Source organism: Cryptomeria japonica, chromosome 8, assembly GCF_030272615.1.
Source record: "Cryptomeria japonica chromosome 8, Sugi_1.0, whole genome shotgun sequence".
Taxonomy (NCBI): Eukaryota; Viridiplantae; Streptophyta; class Pinopsida; order Cupressales; family Cupressaceae; genus Cryptomeria; species Cryptomeria japonica.
Genome location: NC_081412.1, coordinates 217386075 through 217407488, shown reverse-complemented (window position 1 = coordinate 217407488; position 21414 = coordinate 217386075).

The following is a 21414-nucleotide window of genomic DNA, read 5'->3' as shown; positions in this document are numbered from 1 at the left end:
CTTCTTTAATTTAAATAACCTTTTCCAATAGTTTCTCACTTTCTTTACCTCCAGTTCCAAAAAACCGGTAGTGTGACTTTATCTTTTCTATTTCTTGAATTGTCTTAACAAACAAGATGTGTCATCTTTATTGATGATTTCATTTACCCTTAAAGACAAGTTAGCTCCTAGCTCATCAAGCCATACTTGTTTGTCCTTCAACTGATTTTGGCTAACAAAACCCCCAGGAAACAATTCAAATTTATGTTCAGTATATTCCTTCCTATATAAGTTAGCCTTCCTCTCTACACTGGTTCTTCCTTCTACTAGCTTGGTCATGCCTTTTGCTAATTCACATGTGGATTTGATAATGGTATCAGATCCCGCCTCATCATAGGATGCACACATAAGTTCTAGATCCACTTCTCTTGGCATCCACTTATTCAAAATTGGCTCTAAAATAGCCTTGTCTTCATTCAACTCACTCAAAGTACCCAAAATTCTTTTCATATTAGTGTGCACAATGGGGGCTTCTACTGTATCAACAAAACTCAAAATTGTGGCCTTTACCTTCTCTTCATATTTATTTGCAAACAGGGTTTGAGCCTGTTTTAACTTCTCCAACTCATGTTGAATGGTCTTAGCTGGTTGAAAACCAGAGGGCATATGAGAAGGGGGGAATTCTATGATAGGACTGGTGGGTGGAGGTCTTGCTGGAGAAGATGCAATCATGAGAGTAGAGGTTTCACCTCCTTCGTGTAGTCTTGCCAATTTACTCTATAGTCTAGCAATAATAATGTCCCTGTTGGCTACTTCCTTTTTGGCTTCATTTTAAGCCTTCAAAACTATTTCTATTTTCACTTGGAGATCAACTCTCTCCTTTGCTTCTTTCTCAGCCACTACTACACTGAATTTTGCAGTTTCTAGAACTGTGCTGGCAGCTTCTACCACCCCTTTATCCTGATCTCTCTTCACTATCATACCTCCTAGGAAACTGGATTCTGAGGTATCTTTCCTCCTACTTTCATCCCTCTTCAACGACCACATGACTAAAGCAACATTATCCTTGCTGAATGTCACTCCCTCCATAGGCTTGGTCTCTTTTCTGACTGCCTCAAGTACCAAGGCATATGCTATATCCCATTCAGGGAGGAGTGGAACACCAGCCTTTGACACCATTTCTCTTCCAGCTTCAGGAGTGATGGCTTTAAATTTAGCCATCATTTCTTGCTTCACTTCTTTCTCCACTAAAGTGGCATCTTTATGAGGCTTCTCACTCTTCCTCTTTTCACACCTCGCCTTGAATTGTTCTATGTTTCACTTCCAAACAAATTGCATGAAGGCCCCTATTGTGGAAAAATTAATATCAGCCAAGAACTCCTCACTGACTTGCTTGACAACAGAGTCTAGCTCTTTACCTTTGAACTCATCAACAGTTAAGTTCATTTCAGCAGTAGGTGGTTCTTTTGGCATTTCCTCTTGTGTTTCCTCATATGTGTAAGCAATCTCCTCGAGACTCCCTAACTACAATAATTGTTTTGCTACCGCCTGTTCATCTCCTATATGGATAGGGGATTGAGATGGAGAGTATAGAGACTCACCTATTTGCACTTCCTTCCCCGGCCTTTTCCTTTTAGGGGAGTCTTGGATGTCAATGACATCTTCAATTTCTCTCTTTTCTCTTGAAGTAGAGGGTTCACCTGTTATTGGTATCAACACATTGTATTTGGACTTCTTATACATTACATAATTGCCCGGAGGGATGGCCTTAGCAAAGGCAGGCTTGGCTAGAACCATCTTAGCCTTATCAAGATTATCTCTTATTATAGCTTCCTTCTTTTCCTTCAAAGTTTGCATTAAATCTTGAAAATAAAGAATTAAGAATTTGATCTTTTCCTCAAAAGGATTAAAGCTAGATAAAGGGTCATAACTACTATCAAATTGATGAATAAAATCCAGGGCCTTTTTGTATGCCACCCACTTTTCTTTCCTCAATTCCTGCTCATCCAAATTGAACTCATTTCTAATTGAATCCTCTTGGAAATGGAATTGGTGTGGCGTACCTTTACATACTGCTGTCTTCCTGAACATGGTGTTGAAAAAATCCTCAAGATCAACAAACCTTATTACTGCAGTAGGCAACCTGTATGGTTGAAAAAAGTCATCAAAGTATTTCCAACCACCCTTGATAATCACAAATTGATGGGCCATGGTGACAATTGGAAAAATATTCCCCTTTCCTCTATTCGTTAGCTCTGCCTCTTGCACACCTCTAATTTGCCTTAGGACCTCTACAATTCCTATCTTTAATGGGACTTGATAAGGTAATAAATATGGAGTGCCTCTGAAACCATAAACTTTGAAAACTGTAGAGACAGGGTATAAGTATATGTCACCCTAGTTGTGCATTATCTTGATGCCTTCAAAAAATTCCTTAGGCCTAAGGAATTCTAAAAGAGCTTTGGGAATCCTAGGGTTCTCTGAACATAAGAGAATCCTAATCTTAGATGCAAAGTATCTGTCAAACTTCAAGTAGCTGGCATCCTCTCTGTCCCAGGACAAAATGGTGCTCCATAGTTGTACATGCATCTCTTCTCTGTCCTTCTCCTTAAGTAGATCCATTTCACTAGCAAAGTAATCAACACCTTTAAATAAAAACATGTGCATGAGAAGGGAATACCATCCAAACAGTCTATCCACCTTACCACTTTTTATACCCACTAGCCCTGCATTAATTGCATCAGTGAGGTAAGGTACATAATCAAAGGTTACTGCTAGAGAGGGGTTTAGAATCTATGCTATCATTAACATGTAATGAGTCGGCATGGTGGTTTCAACATCTTCCCCAAAAATTTGACATAGTGACCAATACATGCCTGTATCCCTTAGAGTAAACAAATTCAAGGAGAAAGGCTCCATGGTACCAGGGCCTACAATAGTTAACCTTCCTATTTTAACAAAAAACTCTTTCAAAGGTCCACTCCTGAGGTGATCCCTCTGTACATTGTAAACCTGGGCCAGTGTATCAAAATTTATGGGCTCTAAATAATTAGACACTTCACTGAGCTTAAACACCTTCCTAAACTCATCATCATTAATCTCAATGAAGGCTCTTCCATTCACATTCTTGATACATTTAGCCACAGGATCATAATTGTGTGCAATCTGGGTCAACAAATCTACATCCATGAAAACCCTAGGGACTATGATTTTTCCTACGTCTAATTCCCATATGCTATTCATTGGGGCAAGGGCATGTCTCTGACCAAATCCTACTTTTAAAATACCTAGACCTAATATCCCTATCCGTGGATCTCTCAACCAGTTGCCTTTGTCATACAAACTATCTCCAATTCTTAGACGGGGGCTTTAGGTAATAATATTTTAAAATTGGCTGCAACATTTGTGGACATAGTCAGTTGTTCCAAGAAATCATCACATGTGTTTCTATCATGATAATTCACCTTCCCTGTGAAATCCCTTCTTGGTGCCATCCTAGAACTACAACTATATTAATTAAAATTCTGACTAACCTCTGAGAAAACGAGCATGCGATGATCCAAATTCAAGTAGTAACAATCAAGCAACATGTAGAAAGTCACTGGTTGTTTGAAGAAATTCACTCTGTGCACCAACTCCTCTGCAAAACTCTTCGAAATGATGCCAATGTCCAATTGATGTAAAGCTAAATATGGCAACAGAGCAATGAATTGAAGCATTTAAAACTACATGCTTCGGCAATCAACTCAGAATTGAATTCGTAGCTGAATTCAAGAAATGACTCCAATGGATCATAACATTTTCTATGTGTTTCTCCTTTTGCTGTTTCACAGACTTTAAAATCTATGCACCTTTTCATTGCGAAGCAGCACTGTCCTTTGGATCTTACAAAACCCACATGTCTTTTACCTTACCTGGGTCAAGTAGCTTAAAATTGGGCCCCACCTTCTTTTCGCTATTTCGCAAAGACTAAACTTTGTGCACTTCTTGCATGCGAAATAGTGCCATCCATTAGATCTTTTGCCATCCGCTTGATATTTATTCCATACAGTGATCGCTTGTCTTTTTACTAGCTGTCTAAGATCTTTACCGATAATGGTCTTCGCTGCTTCGTGAAGTTTAAAAGCCTTGCATCTTTGGGTTGCGAAATAGTGCCTATCGTTAGATCACCTTTGAGACATACAACCTTTAACACCCCTTAACCTTCAAAGTGGCCCCTTTTCCCAAAGGCCATGTGCCTTTTATTTCTGACAAATAGCTCTAACGTGTTAGCCACCAATTCATCGAGTGACCCCATTAGACTCTGCATCTTTAACGACCATGTGTTTTATTTTGGCCATGGGTTTCATCACCATCGCCACCCAATCAAAATGGGCCATCCATGATCTACTTGGAACCGCGAGTCATACTGATAGATCACCACTTGCCCTGACTGGACATCCAGCTATTCCGCCACATCATCTATTGTGCAACTGCCACCTCATTTCGCTACTTCGCGAAAGGTAAACTTCATGTTATTTCGCCCAACGAAACAACGCGGGCTGTTAGATCTTGAGCTAGATGCTCAATCTTTAGCTTCAATCTTTAACCTATCCGCCTGGGTCCTCCATCTCTTTTGCTATTTTTCTGACCTTAAACCTGCAACAAATTTTCTTTGCGAACCAACGCGAACTGACAGATTAACTGGGAGATGCATCTTCTTTACCTGCCATGTCACCCTTTTCACCAGGCCCACTACCTTTTTGCTACTTTGCAAAAGGTATGTCTCGAACATCTTTCCTTCACAAACTCACATGGACCGCTCGATCAATCTTACGTTGATCGGTCTTTAACTACAGTGCCTGCTTACTTTCTGAGGCCCACCAACTTTTCACTACTTTGCGATAGGTAAACTTCGGACCACCTTCGGCTACGAATCCACGCGCACCATTGGATCAACTCCAAGTTGATCGACCATTAATCAAAGGATCCACTTACTTTTGGGACCCATATATCCTTTCACTATTTTGCGAAGGATAAAGCTTGCACACATTTCCTTTGCGAGACCACACACATCATTAGATTTGCTAGAACTTGCATGTTTTTTATGGGGCCCGACAAAGAACTCAAAACTTAGGGAAAGGGTGCAAATAATTAAAATTTAATAAAGACCCGCCTAAGGCATTTTGTAAAGGGGGGACCCTTTCATGACAGACCTACCCTTCTGATTAAGTGGAAAAAGGGAACACAAAATTAGAACACAAGGGCTTTCAAAACATAGGAAAGGTTAAAATTCAAAAACCCTAAACCCCTTTTGACCCAAAAACTGAGAGGCAACATGAAATGCTTAAGCACAACCTTGCAGATTTTAACCAATTATGAGACAATATTACCCAAGTTCAAAATAGTGATAAAACTCAGTTTGAAAGTCTAAAAATGAAAGAAGAAGAGAAGATAGCTGATTATCTGCAAAGAGTGGATGAGACTGTGAGTGCTATAAGAGGACTTGGAGAGGAAGTCAAGGATGAAGTTACTGTCAAAAAACTTATGAGATCATTAAATTCAAAGTAGGATACAAAAGTCTCAGCTATTGAGGAGGCTTAAGACTTAATGACTTTCTCTATGGATGAGTTGTTTAGCTCTTTGTCTGCTTATGAGATGAGAACAATAAGTGTTGAACCTTCAAAGAGAGAGGTTGCCTTCAACATAACCAGGAAAGGAAAAGAAGAAGCTGATCATAAAGAAGAAGTTGACTCTGATGCTGCTGTCATAAATTTTGTTAGGAAACTTAAAAGAGGCTCAAGAAAGTATAGAGGTAAGATGCCTTTCAAATGTTTCAACTGTGGTAAGATTGAACATTTTTCATCTAAATGCCCTTATAGAGAAAAGGATGAAGATGGAAAGAAAACCATGAAGTCCTTTGGCAAGGAAAAGATGAAAAACTCTTATAAGCCAAGGAGAAGAATTTTAAGGAATAAGAGCAGTGTTTACACCCTTGAAGATGATGCCTCTGATGAAGAAAGTGTCTCTAAAGATGGCCGCAGTGAAGATGAAAGAGATGCAAATCTCTTTATGGCACAAGGAGAATTAGATGATCAACAAGTGACTAGTGTTGAAGAAGAGGAAATAGAAGCTGAAGTAGATCTTGAAGCGAACTTGTGAGTTCTCTAGAAGAACTTAGAAAAGTGAGAAGATAATACAATAAAATACAAGAATGCAGCTGCTAAAGAACAAGATCTATTAAACAATTCTCTTAAGGAATTAAAGAAAACAATGGCTAACTTGAGAATCTAGTTGGAGGAAGTAAAGAGGATGTATGAAGTGATGAAGTCAGATTTAGATAAGAAGGATAAGGAGTATCAATAGTTGGAGGAAGAGATTGTGTCTTAGAAAAGAATTTGAAAAGAAGAAAGATGAACTAGACATGAGGATTAACTATGATGGCAGCACTGAAGCATTAGACAAAATGTTAAGTAAGTAGAAGCACATCAAGGACATCAATGGAGTTGGATTTAAAAATGAACAATATTCTAAAAGTAAAGATTCATCAAACAAAGAGATACTCTTCACCTCTTCAAGTGAAAGTGAAGTCAAACAAACTTCACTGTTAGCAAGCCAAATGAGAAGAAGACATATGTTGTTGCTACAAAGAATTAGTTAAGGAACCAACATACTGATCTAAAAGGAAAAGCCAAGATGGATGATGGAGGTTTCACAAGAGTCAAGGATATGAGGAACAACTCAAGAAGACCAAGTTATGCTGCTCCAAGGAGACCAATGAGAAATAACTTCAATAATGATTGGCATGTACCTCAATTCCATGGCTACTGCTATAAATGTAATACTTATGGTCATAGAATTGCAGAATGTAGGATTATGCATAGGTCTCCTCCTTGTTTTGAAAGTAGAAATCAATTTGCTTCTCTTAGGGATATGAATGTTGTTTGTTATCATTGTAATGAGTATGGTCATAGGAGTTATGAATGTAGGAGAAATGTATCTCTATCCTACAATAGATTCTCAAACTCGTCATTCAATGTAAATGTAAAATGCTATCATTGTCACAACTTGGGCCACATTGCAAAATATTGTAAGCTTAGGATAGCTAAGCAAAAGAAGACATCATCAACATATGAGCCTAATGCAAAACCAGATCAAAATGTAATAGTAGAGAAGAAACAAGAATCAAAACAAGTTTGGGTTGAAAAAGAAAAGGACAAAGCTGAGTCAAGTTTGATTGTTCAAAATGCTCTACATGTTGAAAGGAGAAACTTATAGGTTGTAGAAAGTGGGTGCTCCAATCACATGACTGGTGATATGAAGAAATTTATCCAATTAGAAGACTACAATGGTGGTTCAGTAAGGTTTGGAGACAACTCATCAACTAAAATCAAGGGTAAAGGTATATTAAACATTGATGGTAAACTAAAGGCTCATGATGTTTATTATGTGGAAGGTTTGAAACACAATTTACTAAGTTTGAGTCAAATGTGTAACAAAGGATATAAGTTTACATTTGATTCCAAAGGTTGTGAAATTAGATAAGAGAGAAGTGGTAAGCTAGTTGCCGAAGGTAAAAGGATAGATGGAAATGTATATAATATTAAGGAATGCTTTGAGTCTTAATGTATGATGGAACAAGTTGATGAGAGTTGGCTATGGCATAGAAGACTAGGACACATCAATTTTGATAACCTTGTCAAGGTAAGCAAGAAAGGGTATGTAAGACACATACCTCAAATTATTAAGCCAACAAACATCTTCTGTGATGAGTGTCAAAAAGGTAAGAAAACAAAGGCCAGTTTTAAGACAAAAGAATACTCAACTACAAGACCTCTTGAGATGGTGCATACTTATTTGTGTGGACCTACAAGAATAAGAGCCCTAAATGGAGAAAGATACTTTATGTTGTTGATAGATGATTTCTCTAGGATTACATGGGTCACCTTCCTGCAAGACAAGTCTCAAGCCTATGGTAGATTCAAAATCTTTAGGAAGATGGTAGAAAAGGAAAGTGGATACAAGCTGAAATTTCTGAGATCAGACCATGGAGGTTAGTTCACATCCAATGAGTTTGATGATTATTGTGAGAGATATGGAATTAGAAGACAATACTCTACCCCCAAGACACCATAGCAGAATGGTGTTGTAGAAAGGAACAATATAATAGTCAAGGATATGGCAAGGACAATGCTGAATGAAGCTAATTTGCTTGATATTTATTGGAAAGAGGCAGTTCACACTACTGCATATACACTAAACTAGGTGCAATTAAGAGTAAATAACATAATGACACCTTATGAGTTATGGTATGATAGGAAACCACCAGTCAATTATTTCAAGGTGTTTGGTAGCAAGTGCTTCATCAAAATAGATGAAGATGGACTAGGAAGTTTTGATTCAAGAAGTGATGAAGAAATCTTCTTGGGGTACTCTACTCATAGAAAGGCCTACAAGTGTTTCAATAAAAGACTAAAGAAGTTAATTGAGAGTGTACATGTGAAAGTAGATGAAGATATGCATAAAGGAAGACAAAACTCAGTTATTCCAACTAAAGCACCATATGTTGAAGATGAAGATCAATCTGAAAGTGAACTTGAAGAAGAAGATCCCAACAAAGCCCCTAATAGATATGTGCAAAAGAATGATGAATAATGATGAACAAAAATACCCTAATCGGTACTAAGAGGGGGGGGGTGAATTAGTACATACAAAAACTTTCTCAACAACTTATCAAGTTAAAACAATACCAACCGGTTGTCTTCATCATTGAACTTAACCATGGCAATATTGGTTAAACACAGTAAGACTTCAGACAACATAAACTGATAAGTCTGATCACTTCAAATACATTCAATACTTGATAAAAAATTTACCCATAAACATATGCATGTGGTATACCAGTAATACCATAACCTATTAGCTCTGCATGCATAATCACTAAAACATAGAATACTTAATTGGTGCAGGAACACCCCATTGTAGAAGCACAATCAAGATGTCCAAGGTCACTATCTAATTATATTTTGGTCATTTATGACTTGTAAATAATATATGTATATATTTGAGTTCATTTTTATCCAATGGAGTCATAATGTAAGGCTACTTGAGCTATTTGTGTAAAAGTTGCATAGTTGTCCATTTAGGACCTAGTGGGGTCAAAGAGTCAAAATGATGTAAACATGCCATGAAAGGGCATAAATGCTTGTAAAAGGTCATTTAAGGGTTATTTGATATGTTTATAAGGTTTTTGTGAATTTTTGGGGTCATTATGTGAAAATGTCACAAAAAGTTGTCAAAAAGATGAAAAGTGGCAAAAATGCAATAATGCAAAATTGCATTAAAAGTTGTAAATGGGAAGTTGAAAGGTCTTGGAGGTAGTTATAAGGTCCAAACTGACAAAAATTCCATAAAAAGGCATTGTATGGTTGTTACAAATGAAAAAGGGAAGAAAGGGAAGAAAGGAGAACATTTTGATACATTTTGATGCATTCTACTATTGTTATTTTGATTAGCTTTCCAATTTTTATGTTGGTTCCAGGCCTTGTACGACCATGTATGGCCTGGAAGCCTTTGTATATATATAATGGATAGTTAGATATGTGAATTAAATTTCTTTTAGTTTTGGTTTAGAGTGATTATTTTTAGAAATGAAAAAGTTATGGAATTTTTGGTGAAATTTGTTGATTGCAGATTTGAGGTTTCCTGAGAACGGTCATGTTGCAGAATATGGTATGGATTCATATAGAATAATTATGACCTCTAAATATATTTATTGGAAATATATTTTAATAGTCTTTCTTTTCCTTTTGGTCTGAGTCATTTTTGTTTATATTTGTGGAAGTTATGAAGATTTTGGTGAAAACTGGTTTTAAACCATCTTCAATGGAGTTGCAGGCAATGGTTTGTCTTTATATAATGGTTTAACCATTGGAAAATTTAATGGATTACATATTATGAAATTAAATCCATAAAGGGTTCATTTGAAATTGGTTTGGGATCATTTTGGCTTGTTCTTTGAAATATATTTGATGCCCTAGGTGAACTGGCCATGCACATGATTTGTTTGGGGACAACAGAAATGAGTCTCAATGCAACGGCCATAAATTTTAATCGAACTGTTGGATGTGGATAAGTTTCAGATATGTTTTTTTTAATCCAGTTATTTAGGGTCTAAGTGAAGGGATTGAGGTTTTTACATATGGTTAGAAAGTTATAGACCTCTATGTATAGGTCTATCCAAAGGGACAACAAGTTAGCAAGTTTGATACCTAGATTAAGTTTATATTTTCTTGATTGATTGATTGTTGAAGAATGATGAAATGTGACTCTAATGAATTGTTCTCATGATGAAAATATGGATGGATCAACATGATCCTAGAGTTGTGATTGGTTTTCCAAGATGCTCTACATCATTAATCATCACATGAAAAATGCACAACTCATGACACAAATTTTTCATGTGGAAACCCAAATGGGAAAAACTATGGTGGGGATGAATACCCACAAGCTTGTTTTGAACTCTTTTGAATCTCACTCTGTTAGGAGCCTAGTCCGGTTAAATACTTTACAATAAGGTTCTGTTAGGAACTGATCCTGTTAAAGATCACCCGGTTAAGGGATGGCTATATACCCTATTAAAGGTTACCTCGCTAGAGGATTTGAAGAACTCAATGATCTTGAGTCACCCGGTTAAAGGATTTACAATAAGTCTATTAAAGATACCCGGTAAAGGGATTTTCCAACTATTGAAATGGTTAGAAGATAACAAGTAAAACTTTGATATGATAACAACACTACATGCCAAGGTAGATCCTTTTTAGTTCCTCTCTTCTGCAATCACACTCTACAATTTTCCTCTTACTGGTCTGGCAAGTATCTCATCACTCAGACACACACATAACATTTTCCAACAACAAACAATAACAAACATCATCGACCTTATAGACAACAATTAGGTCAGTAGTATAAACCCTAAACCCTAAGCATTTAGGTTTACAATACAGGCGGTCCAATCCAGACCGTCCAAACACTTTGCATAGAGCAATACAATCTTAAACAGATCACAAGACAATCTGCATCATTCATTCTTCACTGCATAGGGGAATCAATAACCCATCATGCTCTCTTCTCATACCGCTAAGAACAATGATCATTCTTGAGGTAGACATTTAATGCAATCGATCTTCACATGCAAGATCCTCAAGGAAATCCTTCACATGCACAAAACTGATGTGGCACCTCTATTTCATCCTCATTTCTTAGCTAACTCATCACATAATATCTTTGATTGCATCACACAAGCTGGATTGCCAAACCAGAAACCCTAGAGTTGAGACTACCAATGGATAGTCACACTTAGTGAAACCTCGACACCGGTTCACTACATATCTTCATATTGGTTCACTGTCTTCTTCCAATCTACATACTGGTTCACTTTTACTTATTGACATCAATGACAATGTACATTATCATCATATCATCATGTCGGTTCATCATATGCCAACAAATCCAACAATCTCCCCCTTTGGCATTGATGGAAAAACTTAGTGTAGCATTGCAACTGTAGACATCATAGACCAGTATATCTGCAATTAACAAATATCTTCTCCCCATACATTAGATATCATCTCCCCATAACTCATCAGATATCTTCTCCCCCTTTGACAATAATGCCAAAGTGGAGGCACAAGCTTCCATTCTTTATTATGCTGATCCCCCTATGGAGTAGCATCCTTCAACATATCAATCTTGAAAGATTTGACACCGTAGTTCCTGACTGATGCAGAGCACACAACTTTAGTTGACTTCATGAAGGGGAAAAACCCCTAATTCACCTCTCAAATAGGTAAATATTGTCTTTGGTAAGGGCTTTGTGAATATGTCTACTAGCTACTCCTTACTGGAAACATGTTGTAGTACAAGCTCCTTATTCTGAACTTTCTCTCTCAAGAAGTGATATTTAAGCTCAATGTGCTTAGTTCTAGCATGCAATACTGAATTCTTGGAAATATTTATTACACTTGTGTTGTCACAAAATATATTCACCGGTTCAGATACAGGTACTTTGAAACCTTCCAATACATGTTTCATCCAGATTGCTTGAGTGCAGTTCATAAATGCTGCCACATATTCTACTTCAGTTGTAGACTGGGAAACACAACTCTGCTTCTTACTCGTCCATGATACTAATCTTCCATCAAGAAAGAACACTCCACCGGTTGTGCTCTTCCGGTCATCCATATTAGTTTCCCAATCGGCATCGATATACACTTTGAGATTGAAGTCACAATTATATGGATACCACAATCCATAGTCAACTGTTCCTTTTAGATATCTAAGAATCCTCTTGACTGCTACCAAGTGGGATTCTCTAGGACATTTATGAAAATGAGCTATTATGCCCACTGTATAAGCAATATTTGGTTTGTTGTGCACTACATAGTGCAACTTACCGATCATTGACCGGTACTCCTTCTCATTCACCAATGCTGAATCATATTCCTTAGTCAGTCTACAACTGGTCACCATCGGTGTACCAACCGGTTTGCTCTCCTCCATGCCAAAAGTCTTCAATACCTCTTTGGCATACTTGGACTGGGTAATAAAGATACCCTCTTTCATTTGCTGAATCTGTAGACCAATGAAGAATTTTATCTCCCCAATTAGAGACATCTCAAACTCTTTCTTCATTATATCTACAAATGCATGGCTCATTTCATCATCTCCTCCAAAGATTATGTCATCTACAAACACTTCACAAATCAGTATCTGACCACCTTCTGATTTCAAGTAGATTTTGCTATCTTCACTTGTTCTCTCAAATCCAATCTTCACAAGATGAGAGTGTAATCATTCATACCATGCCCTTGGTTCTTGTTTTAATCCATACAGGGCCTTGCATAATCTACACACCATGTCACTATTTTCTGATAGGGCAAACCCATCTGGTTGCTCTATATATACTTCCTCTTCAAGGATTCCATTAAAAAACATAGACTTCACATCCATTTGATAGACCTTGAATCCCTTAAATGCTGCAAATACAAGTAGCATTCGTACACCTTCTAGTCTAGCCACAGGAGCAAAGGTTTCTCCATAGTCTTCTCCCTCTTCCTGAGCATATCCCTTGCATACAAGCCTAGCCTTGTTCCTTATAATTGTACCTTCTTCACTCAGTTTATTTCTGAAGACCCATTTGGTACCAATGACATTCTTGTGTTTAGGTCTGGGTACCAAAGACCATGTTGCATTCTTTTCAATCTGATCTAGCTCCTCTTCCATTGCCTTAGTCCAATCTTCATCTATAAGTGCCTCTTTAATAGTCTTAGGCTCCAATTCTGAGATCATGCAAGAGTTCTCCTTCACCTTTCTTCTCATGAGTATCCTTGCATCTTTATCTCCTATGATCTTCTTTGGATCATGATGTAATTTCACATATCTACGAATGACTCTAGTTGGTTCTTCTTGCTTTTCCTCTTCTCCTTCTTCTCCGTCTTCTTCTTCTCCTACCGCAACTTCTATCGGTATAGGAACACTGAGATCTTTGCTTGTTTCTTTTGTAATCGGTTCCCAGAAAGCTATTCCCGATTCACCTTCCACTTGCTCGCTACTGGTTCCCTCAGATTTCTCAGGAGATTCATCAACCTTGACATTGATTCTCTCAACAATCTTCTGAGTTCTATTATTATAACACTTGAGGGCTTTGCTCTTAGTTGAATATCCTAGAAAGATTCCTTCATCACATTTAGCATCAAATTTTCTCAAATGCTCACCTCTCTTGATATAGCACTTACTCCCAAATACCTTAAAGTAACTCACAGTGGGAGTCTTCCCGGTCCAGTACTCATAAGGGGTTTTATCTTTGCCTTTCTTGATAAGTACCCGATTCATTGTATATACTGCAGTGCTCATCGCTTCTCTCCAAAAGGTGTGAGCAACCTTTCCTTAGATCAACATTGTTCTAGCCACTTCAACTACAGTCCTATTATTCCTTTCTACTGTGTCATTATGTTGTGGTGTCCTAGGGGTAGACAATTGCCTCTTGATGTCATTCTCTTCATAGTACTTGTTGAATTCATCAGAAGTGAATTCTCCTCCTTGATCAGTTCTTAGGCACTTTATCCTTTGGCCACTTTCCTATTATACTAATGCTCTGAAGGCTTTGAATTTTCCAAATGCTTCAGACTTGTCTTTCAAGAATGTGACCCACATCATTCTTGAGTAGTCATCAGTAAGAATCATAAAACACCTATCTCCCTAAATACTTCTAGTTTTCATAGGACCACACAAATCAGTATGCACAAGATCAAGTAAATTCTCTACTGAAAAAGACTTACCTTTAAAAGTTGAGGAAGACATCTTCCCAAGTTGACATTCTCTGCACAAAGAATTCTCAGGTTTGTTCAACAAAGGCAATCCTCTTACCACCTTGATCTTACCAGCTTTAACAATATTGTCAGAGTTCATATGATAGAGTCTCCTATGCCATATCCAACTGTCATCAAACTTAGCCATCAAACACTGACTAATCTTGGCATTCAACTGAAATAGGTTACCTTTGGGCTTCTTACCTATGGCAATAAGTTCACCACTCTTTCCAATTATACTGCAGATTCCACCTTTGAACTTTAGAGTGAGTCCTTTGTCATTTAGCTAAGCAACACTTAAAAGGTTATGCTTCAGACCTTCTACCCAGTAGACATCATCTGCACTACTTTTTCCATTCAGTCAGATGGATCCTTTTCCTTTTACCAAGCATGGTGCATCGTTGCCAAACCGGAAAACACCTCCATCATATTCTTCCAGAGACAAAAACTTTCTCTGATCACCAGTCATGTGGTGAGAACACCCACTATCTATAATCCACTCATTGGAGTTGTCAATGTGAGAGACAAGGGCTTTCTTGTCAGACACTTCTTCCTTTACAACTACAAACACTATATCTTCACTCTCTTCATCCTCCGATTCTTCATCAGTAACACCTTCATCCACAACAACAAGACAATTTCTTCTATTTCCTCCTTTATACTTTCTAAACCTCTCTGGTTTATCCTTATTATCACTATTAGGAAAATTAACAACTATATGTCCTATCTTGTTGCAGGAGAAACATTTTAAAGGAAGCTTACCTCTATATTTAACAGTTCCTTTCGAAAGTCTTTTATCAAGAAGAGATTAAAACTCCATCACAATCTCTTCATCATCCATATCTCTGCATTGTCTAGATTCATAACTGGTACTAGTTTCTTTTCCTTTTCTGGATGGCACAATAGATGCTCTAAAGGCTGACTCAGTCTTCTAAACACTACCATCATAGCTATTCAACTCATATGCAATCAACTTTGCAATGATAGAGTCTAAGGATACCTTGGTTTTATCAATAGACCTTAGTTCCTGGATAGCAACAACTTTGATTGCATAGATTGGTAACAATGATCTCAAGACTTTACTAACAATGGTGGCATCCTCAACCGTTCCACCAACACTTCTGATATCTCCAACCATAGTCTTAATCCTAATACCATATTGCGGAATGGTCTCTCCTTCAATCATCCTCATGTATTCAAATTTTACTCTAAGGCTCTCTTCCTTAGCTTGCTTTAGATGCTCATCGCCACCATTAATGGTTTTCAGTGCACCCCATAAATCCTTAGGAGTGTCCTTGTCTTGTACATCAATAAACTCAATATCTGACAGGTTGTTGATAAGGGCTTCCATGACTTGCCCATTTTCCTGAATCTCTCTCTTCTGATCATCGATCAGAGTGCTAGTGGGAATCAAATAGGAATTCTCAACATAGCTTCAGTGTTGAGCATCCATACTCTTGATGCAAATATTCATTCTGTCCTTCCACATCTTGAAGTTATCTCTATTGAACTTAGGACCTTCCCTCTTCATCATTACAGTAGGATCTTTTACCTCAAGCAGTTAAGCTTATATCACCGAGGACCTGGAGTTTCTCTGATACCAATTGATAAATAATGATGAACAACAAATACCCTAATCGGTACTGAGAGGGGGGGTGGGTGGATCAGTACAGACAAAAACTTTCTCAACAACTTATCAAGTTAAAACAATACCAACCGGTTGCCTTCATCATTGAACTTAACCATGGCAATACCAATTAAATAGAGTAAGACTTCAAACAACATAAACTGATAAGTCTGATCACTTCAAATACATTCAATACTTGATAACAACTTCACCCATAAACATATGCATGTGGTATTCAAGTAATACCATAACCTATTAGCTTTGCATGCATAATCACTAAAACACAGAATACTTAATCATCACATGAAAAATGCACAACTAATGACACATGGATTTTTCACATGGAAACCCAAATGGGAAAAACCACGGTGGGGATGAATACCCACAAGCTTGTTTTGAACTCTTTTGAAGCTCGCTCTGTTAGGAGCCTAGTTTGGTTAAAGACTTTACAATAAGGTTCTTCTAGGAACCGATCCTATTAAAGATCGCCTAGTTAAGGGATGGCTATATACCCAGTTAAAGGTTGAAACCCTATCAAAGGTTACCTCGTTAGAGGATTTGAAGAACTCAATGATCTTGAGTCATCCGATTAAAGGATTTACAATAAGCCTGTTAAAGCTACCCAGTAAAGGGATTTTCCAACTGTTGAAATGGTTAGAAGACAATAAGTAAAGCTCTGATCTGATAACAACACTACATGCCAAGGTAGATCCTTTTCAGTTCCTCTCTTCAAGAATCACACTCTGCAGTTTTCCTCTTACTGGTCTGACAAGTATCTCATCACTCGGATACACACACAACATTTTCCAACAACAAACAATAAAAAACATCATCGAACTTATAGATAATAATTAGGTCGGTAGCATAAACCCTAAACCCTAAGAATTTAGGTTTACAATATAGGCGGTCCAATCCTGACCATCCAAACACTTTGCATAGAGAAATACAATCTTAAACAGATCACAACACAATATGCATCGTTCATTCTTCACCGCATATAGGAATCAGTAACTCGTCATGCTCTCTTCTCATACCACTAAGAAGAATGATCATTCCCGAGGTAGACATTTAATGCAATCGATCTTCACATGCAAGATCCTCAAGGAAATCCTTCATGCACACAAAACTGACTTGGCACCTCGATCTCATCCTCATTTCTTAGCTAACTCATCACAAAATGTCTTTGGTTGCATCGCACAAGCTAGATTGCCAAACCAGAAACCCTAGAGCTGAGACTACCAACTGGTAGTGACACTTAGTGAAACCCCATCATCGGTTCACTACATATCTTCATGCTAGTTCACCATCTTCTTCCAATGTGCATACCAGTTCACTTTCACTTATTAACATCAATGACAACATACATTAACATCATATCATCATGCCGGTTTTCATATGCCAACAATATCCAACAAAGAATCACCTCAAGGATTAGATTATTGGCAACAAGAATGATGGTGTGCAAGCTAGAAGGAGAGCTAGAAACAATGGGCAAGTAAATTCCTGCCTCATGATTAAAATGGAACCCAAGACATATGATGAGGCTAACAGGAGTGAAAAATGGATAAAAGTAATGGAAGAAGAGTTGCAATAGATAGAAAAGAACAAAACATGGGAATTAGTTTCTAGGCCAGCAAACAAAAATGTCCTTGGAACTAAATGGGTCTATAGGAACAAGATGAATGAAGAAGGAAAGGTAATAAGGAACAAGGCAAGGCTAGTATGCAAGGGGTATGCTCAAGTAGAGGGCATATATTTTGAAGAGACTTTTGCATTAGTTGCAAGACTTGAAGCTATTAGGATGTTCCTAGTATTCTTAGACCATAAAGGATACAAAGTATATCAGATGGATGTCAAGTTTGCATTCTTGAATGGGAATCTTGAAGAAGTCTACATAGAGCAACCTGAAGGATTTCAACTGCATGATGATGAGAACTTTGTCTGCAGATTAAAGAAAGCTTTATATAGTCTGAAGCAATAACCTAGAGCATGGTATTATAGGTTGGATAAGTACTTGATATAATAGGTTTTTAGAAAGGGAAATGCTGATAGCAACTTATATGTCAAGGTTGATGGAAACCACATGATCATAGTTGTGGTATATCTAGATGACATCATCTTTGGAGGTAACAAATATGTTCTATGCAAAGAATTTGCTGATTAGATGCAGTCAGAGTTTGAGATGTCCATGCTTGGAGAGTTATCATATTTTATTGGTTTGCAAATCTCACAGTAGAATAAGGGCATATTCATTTCTAAAACCAAGTATGCTAAAGACATGTTGATAGGGAGATACTCAAAAATTGGCTCAAGTTGTGTGTTTGTAATCAATTTGGCTTGCAAGTTCCCTCAAAGGTAATTGTTGAAGGTTTTTACACTTGTTTAGGTACTTATTCTTTGATATCTTTCCTTCTCTATGCTTCATACCAACCCTGAGATCTTCCTACCATGTTAGTTCTTATCTTCATTCATACTTGTTCTCAAGACTCACAAAAGTGCAACTTTGCTTAGCTCCAAACACCAAAATCTCTCACCAAGAGTTGTTGGAGGTCTAGGAAATTGTCTAACATCCTATTAGGATTATTTAAACTTGGTTTGGTGATCTATTCTATTGTCTTCTTACCCAGTTTGAAGAAAAGCTTAAAATAGGGCTACAAGGAAAGAGCCCCAATTAGCCCTCCAAAATTGCTAAAACGCTTATAAATCCACAAACTGCCAAAACACTTCATGAAACCCTTGCATATCTAGATACCCTTTATGGAGATCTTTCAAGTTTGTTCTATAAGGAGGTCTGACAAGACCGTACAACTACTATCCTATAAATGTGCCTAAAAACAAGGGTTTTCAAGGGTTTTGAGTCTTTAAACACCTTATCACCATTCCAAAATCTTCTTCAGACCACCAAATATTTTGAGAAGGTATGTACCATCATTATGAATCCTTCCAACTTCCTTCCCTACAAGCATAAAGACAAACAATTGATGTGCAACCGAGTTTCAAGAGGAAAAGTGCTAAAAAACCATTGTATTCAACACTTTGGCTACTCAAAATGCATTTCCAACAAACTATTCATTGAAACATCCTCCCATATGGTCTAAAATCACTTTCCAAACTTCATTCCACCTTAGGAAATTGAAAATGAGGTCCACTTGGTGGGGGTTTGCAAAGAAGCTTTGTTTTACACCATGAAAGTTCACTAGCTGGGCTATTGGAGTTCGCCTAGTAAGCAACAAAAACCATTTTCTTTGTCATTTACATCAAACAAAAACTTGTATATACAAGAAGGTTATGTACAACAACTTGAGTCTCAGAGGCCATGGAGAAAGAGCCAAAGAAAATCAAGTTGATTCCATTGTTGAAGCCAAACCCTTACTCAACCGAGAACAGGGCCAAAACAATTTTTTTTTGATACAATGTTAAAACTTCACACCAGCACACAAACCCAGGTGAGAAATATTTAAAACAACATGGTACAACTTCTCAAATGAAGACATTACAACCAAATGCTTAGGAAGTACGGACTGCTATAGCATATGGAGCAAAAATGCAAGGAAAGTGACAAAATTCTTAGTTTTTGTATTGAATTCTTCTTGTTTTCAAATGGTAACCTGATATAAATTTTTTTGAGGGTTTAAATAAACACTCACCACCCAAATCATGCCCAGGTACATACCAATAACCACCTTTTTCCTTATTTTTACAAATTTTCAAAAAATTGTCAAAATGTTGCTTGACAACTTTGACAATTTTTGGTATAATGAGCATTTTTGACTTGTGAGCCAAATAGACTTAACTCTACCATGTGAAATGGTTTAATATAACCACACAAACATATTTCAATGCCTAACAAGGCTTTATAAGTCATTTTGACCATTTTTCCACATTTTGCCCATTCCAGGCTTACAAAGCATAAAAGGTCAAAAATTGACCAAAAACTCAAAAAATAACAAAACTAAGAAACAAAGGACACTTAAACACACAAAAAACACCCTTGGGACATAAAAAAAGTCCAATATTGAATTGAGACCAACATAGGCCATTTCAAACCAAAATTTGATGAAGTGCTCCATGACCTTCACTAGGTGCTCCTGCACCACATGTTGACAAAATTTCAAATGGAACATAACAAACCGGTTAGTACTGTTGGCAATTTGGAATTGATTACGTGTTGTATTGATTTTTGTCATTGATGGCAACACCGGTTGTTTTGGTTGTTTACCGGTTTTCGATTGGTTCCGGTAGAGTGGTTGATTATGATATTGATCCGATAGGATCCAATATGCTTTAGTTTGTGGAATTGGTTCGGATCTATCATTCATTCTATTTAGATGAGTATCATGATCAGTTGGTTTAGGATTTGATGACTCAAGAACTATCATTTGTTCTAGTAAGCCTTTTGGTAACCGGTAAGGGTTTTATCGATAGAGCTTTATTGAAGATATTTTGATGCACATGATAAGTGGTGTTGGTGCAGCTTCTAGATGGCTTTCGGGGTGCTGTTGGTTATCTTTTTTGTGTTCCAGTTCATTGGTGGTGTTGGATTTTATTTATGGTGACCTATTTTTGGTTCGGTGTTATCTAGGTTATGGACCAGTTTGTGTAACGTGTTGGAGGATGTTCTTGATGCATTACCAATGGGATTTAATGATTGGTTTACTTTGTTTTTGACCTAAGCTGACTTGGTTGATCATTGGATTATGGGTTTATGTTTTGAATTTATTGTATTATCTTTTAGGTGGCTGACCTAATTGTTTAGGTCTCGAGTTGGTATAAATATGATGTAAGATCTCTTTGTAGATCATGGGTTGATAGATCAAGGTTATGTGATGATCTATGTGCGAATAATGTTGTAATCATATGCATAAGGTTTAGTCAATCATAGGTGATCGAATTGGGTTTTTAAGAGAGGTTTAAGGCCTTTGGTATTGAGCTTAACCAGAACTGTACTTAGGCATAGGAGATGCTATACTACAGTTCACTCTTCTTTCCGGATTGTAGTCCAATATTTATGTATTTAGTGAGTCTCCTTTTTGTGATGAGCAGTGCACTCTAGGCTGTTGGCCTTCTTGCATATGCAGGCCCCTCATATTGTAATCACATACTTATCGCAGAAGTATTATTTGACCATGGGTAGGATTCCCACCATGGTTTTTCCCTTTACTGGGTTTTCCACGTACAAATCTTGGTGTCATGTGTTATGGATGGATGGTATTTGCTATGTGATTTATGTTTATGTTTAAATACTTTATCAGTCATTTTGATATTAAGTTTATGTGTTCCAGTAATAAGGATTTAAATGCTTAAAGTTTTATAATCTAGTGACAATTGATTGCAACCCCCCTCTTAGTTGTCCTCCACTTATATGAGTTGTATAAAAAGTACCCCCATGGTGACAAGATGCAAGTTGAGCAAAGATGACGAGTCACCTAGTGTTGATTAGACCTTATGTAGATCCATGAT